Consider the following 4,184-nt stretch of genomic DNA (forward strand, 5'->3'; position numbering starts at 1 on the left):
TTACTCGAAGGTAATTGGGTAAACAGGCGTCTTATCTGGCTTGAACAAACCAAAATATTTCTCAGTCATATCTCCTGGTTTGGCATTCTCATTGAACATTGCAAAAACATAGGTCTCCAAATTTGTTTTCTTCTTTGGAGTGCCGCTGACAACATGATTAATCAAGTTCTGGTTGTATGTTCTTGCATTTTCCTTTGTTGCAGCAAACCCACCGTCTGATGGCCAGCCACTTTCTGACACAACAACAGCAACCTGAGAACCACCGGCCTTTTCCAAGGCGTAGTACACTGAATCAACCATTGCATCAAAGAGATTTGTATATTTATATGAACCATCTTGAACCGGTGCAGTAGAAGGCTTGAACAATGCATAGTTGAGATCAATCTTGGGATTATCTTTATAAGCAAAAAAGGGGTAAATATTTATCAACAGTGGGTTTCCAGTTTTAGAGAGGAATTCAACTATGGGGCCCATATTAAAAGAGGCGTCGAATTGAGATTTGGATGGAGGATCGGTACCGATGAGTACAGCGGACCAAACTGCTGTAGAGACCTTGATTTTGTCTTTGTAGCCTGCTTTAGAAATTGCGTCCCACATTTTGCTCATTGCCGGAAGTATATAATTATGGGATTCCCCTGGTTTAACCTCATTACCCACCACAATGTACCTATAAATTAATTATGGGATATTATTAAATTAGTTACTGGATCCATATATATGTTAAATAAATTTCTCTCTCTCTCTCACTCTTTATAATATAAAATATCCCATAAATATTAATTAGTATATATTAATTGGAAATTTAATTAACAATTAATTAATACTGTACTTGAAGGAAACTTGAGGATATGCCACAATATTGGCCTGGACCCATTTTTCTGAAGCAGAAGGGTTTGTAGCAAGATCTTTGAGCATTCCATCGTCTACGCCCATCATAACATCGATGCGCTTGCCTTTGAGGGCACTAAGGATTGCAACGTTAGGTGCGTACAGCCTCATTGCCTTTATACCATTCGATTCAAACATATTTACAGCCTCACTGGGTGAGGGGAGGTCGTTGCCATTCGTTCCGTAGCAAACACCAATTGATTCAACCCCTGCAAATTAATACAAACATACATATGTTAATAATTAATTCATTATGATCAAGCATACGTGTGTGTGTATGAAGAACATGTTAAAAAGCTCGGATTGACTATTTGAACTTTAAACTAGAGATATGAGTGTAAATTAAAACACTCACTTTAATTTGTAAAGCATGGTAGCCTTACTGTATATATATATATATATGAGTTGAACTAGGATATTCTTAAGTTCACAAAGGCACTAGGGGAACTCAACTCTAAAACCTATCGAATTGCCTTTTTAAACGATCAATCCAAACCGTTGTAATCCTTCTACCATATGAGTGATGTGTTTACATGTGAAAATTTAAAAGTTTCGAATTAATTTAGTATAAAGTCATGTGGTCAAAATTAATAGGTTCATAAATTAATTTTAATGTATTCATTTTTTGGACGTTTTGTGTCCACTTGATGCTATACAAAATTAATTTTAAATTTTAAATTTTTTGCATGTAGATGCATCACTAATAAGGTAGAATAATTTCAACGGTTTGGATTAATTGTTTAAAATCAATCCGATAGGTTTTAGAGTTAAGTTCACCAAGTGGCTTGGTGAACTGAATAACACCCTAGTTCTACTCTATATATGTTATTCATTAATAATTACTAAAAGAAAGAGAGGTAGAGAAGGGTACCTATGGGGATTGTTGTTAGAACTCCAACGAGCAATGGTAGGATGATCAAGGACAAAGCATTTTTACTTGCCATAATTAATGTTACTCTCCAGAAAGAAAATAAGTTATTTCGATCTCTTTGTATGCAGAAAGAAAGCCCATGCAAAGCTCTTATATAGGGAATACATAACCAATATTCTTTCAGTTTGACCAAGTGTTTCTTTATCTTGTTTGAAATGGCAAAATATAAAATTTAATGTAAACCATTAAAACTATGGGCGCCCGATATATTTTAATTGCCTCTCTTCCAAATTCATTTAAATTTGAACTCCAAACTCTAAATTTAATATTGATGCATGTCTGGCTATTAATTGGCATCGCATGAGAGGTTTGTAATATAATTACTTAAATGTTTCAATTATAACTTGCTTGTAATAAAAGTCAACTGTCAATCATTATCTCCGAAAACAAAATTCTTTAAAAAAAAAGTCAACTGTCTTTCATCACGCAAAATGACAATATATATGTATGTGTTGTACCCTAAAAAATTGGAAAATAATTATCTGGACAAAGATGCAATTTAATTCAAATGAAATTGACCAATTAACATGTCAATCATATGCTAATTGGTACAAATCCACAAAATAGGGAACAAATTCCTCAAAATAAAATTCATGATTAAAATCTAGACAAATAATCATGAATTTTGATATATTATACATTTTCTAACTCAAAATGGTTGAAAAGTTATGAAATTTTGAAAATCTGATTAGGTGGCAACTCCTGATTAGTGCCACATGGCATGAGTACCCCTAGCAAATAACCTAGCGATCCTAGGTACAAATTGGGTACAGCAAAGCAAACTCTAACACCCTGGGTCCCACAGTCAGTGAGTTACGCGAATTTTCGCTGAAACTTGGAGATAGGTGAACTTAATACACCAATTGACAGTGTATTGGTGCACCATACACCCGGACCACCCAAACTCGACTGAAGGGCACTGAGTTTAAACTCAGCACCTCTAACCGCTTCAGCCTACGTGCGCTTGGAGTGCCATACACCATTCGACTGCCCGCTACATTGCCCATCATGCGCCGAGCATAAGCAAAGAAAGGAAAAGAAATAGAAAGAGAGAGGGTGCAGGTCATAGCGGCTAACATGTGGGGCCCGCTGCTCTGACACCATCTTCCTCCTCTCTCTCTCGTCCTGAGCTCAGATTGAAGCTCAAAATTCAAGAAAATTAAAAGGAAATTAGGCTAATGCTCACCTAAATCAAGGATATGATCCTTCCCTCTCCTCTCTGTCCAGAATTCGATAGAAAATTCCTTCTCAAAAGCTTCAATTTCAGCCGAGAAGGAAAGGATAGTGAGAATGGGAACTTGAGCTACAGCTCAAATTGAGTTCTAATATTGAAGGGAGAGCTCTTTGAGCATGGCACGATGCAAACTGGAGTGTCAATTTCTTAAGAAATGTTGTAAAACAAATGACCACATGAAAGGCCACTGCCTCAGTTCACAAGCTGCCAAATTATGCTTCCACAACTGTTAATAATACATCAATTGGTCCTAGACACGTGTTAAAAGACCCTGAGGTGATGCCAAAATAGAAGAATCATTCATGGAAGCTTGGAGTCATGCAATTCATCATTCCCTTTTTAAATGTCAGTAAATCAAGGGTCTGATATGCTATACTCTCCCTTCAAGATGATCCAAAGGCTATGAAATACCCAACACAGGATCAACGACCAGTTTAAACATGATTGGGTGATCCCTTGCCATCAAGGCATTCAAAATCAAGCAAAGTAAGCTCAACCCTTGATCAAACAGTTGATGTGCAAGCTGGAAGACACATCATCAATGCCTAAACCCTAAACACGATGTTTGCCTATATAAAGGCACCTATACCTATGTTCAAAACATATCTTACATACCCCAAATCCCTGCTAGGCTAGATATTATAGCAAAAGCCCTGAAAAACACTGTAATTGGCTCATCAGAGGCAATACTTCTTCCCCTTTCTCTGTAGCAACCTTTTGAATAGGCAATTGAGAGTTCAAAGAGATGTAGGCTATTGTAGGCCATGTTTTGTACATATATTTTGATAAATAAAGACCTTTTTGTTGATGATTTTTCCTTTTTTTTCCTTTAATGTCATGCACTCTTTATTTTCTTTTGTTGCATTCTTCTTCTTTTATGTATTTCTATTCTTCTGAAGTGTTAAAAATGAGAACTTGCATGATGTTCTAGTTTATTTCATGATAAACAATGAAATATGCAAGTTCAATGATAAAAAAATGCCTTTTCTTTGCACCTTCTGTTTTAAATCAATAATAAACATAATAAAACATTATTTCAGTATATTTTAGTTTTTTTTATGTTATTTTATACTTCTTTGCTGCTTTAGCATAATAAAAATCAAAATAAACTCATAAAAATGTATAAATATG

The 4,184-nt window shown here is 35.4% G+C and overlaps 1 pseudogene; it reads right to left on the bottom strand.

Moving 5' to 3' along the window:
- LOC144553832 (glucan endo-1,3-beta-glucosidase pseudogene) lies at positions 1–3,819 on the bottom strand (annotated as a pseudogene).
- Between the last annotated feature and the right edge of the window lie 365 nt (positions 3,820–4,184).

The sequence above is a fragment of the Carex rostrata genome, chromosome 5 (assembly GCF_964058835.1).
Source record: "Carex rostrata chromosome 5, lpCarRost1.2, whole genome shotgun sequence".
NCBI lineage: Eukaryota > Viridiplantae > Streptophyta > Magnoliopsida > Poales > Cyperaceae > Carex > Carex rostrata.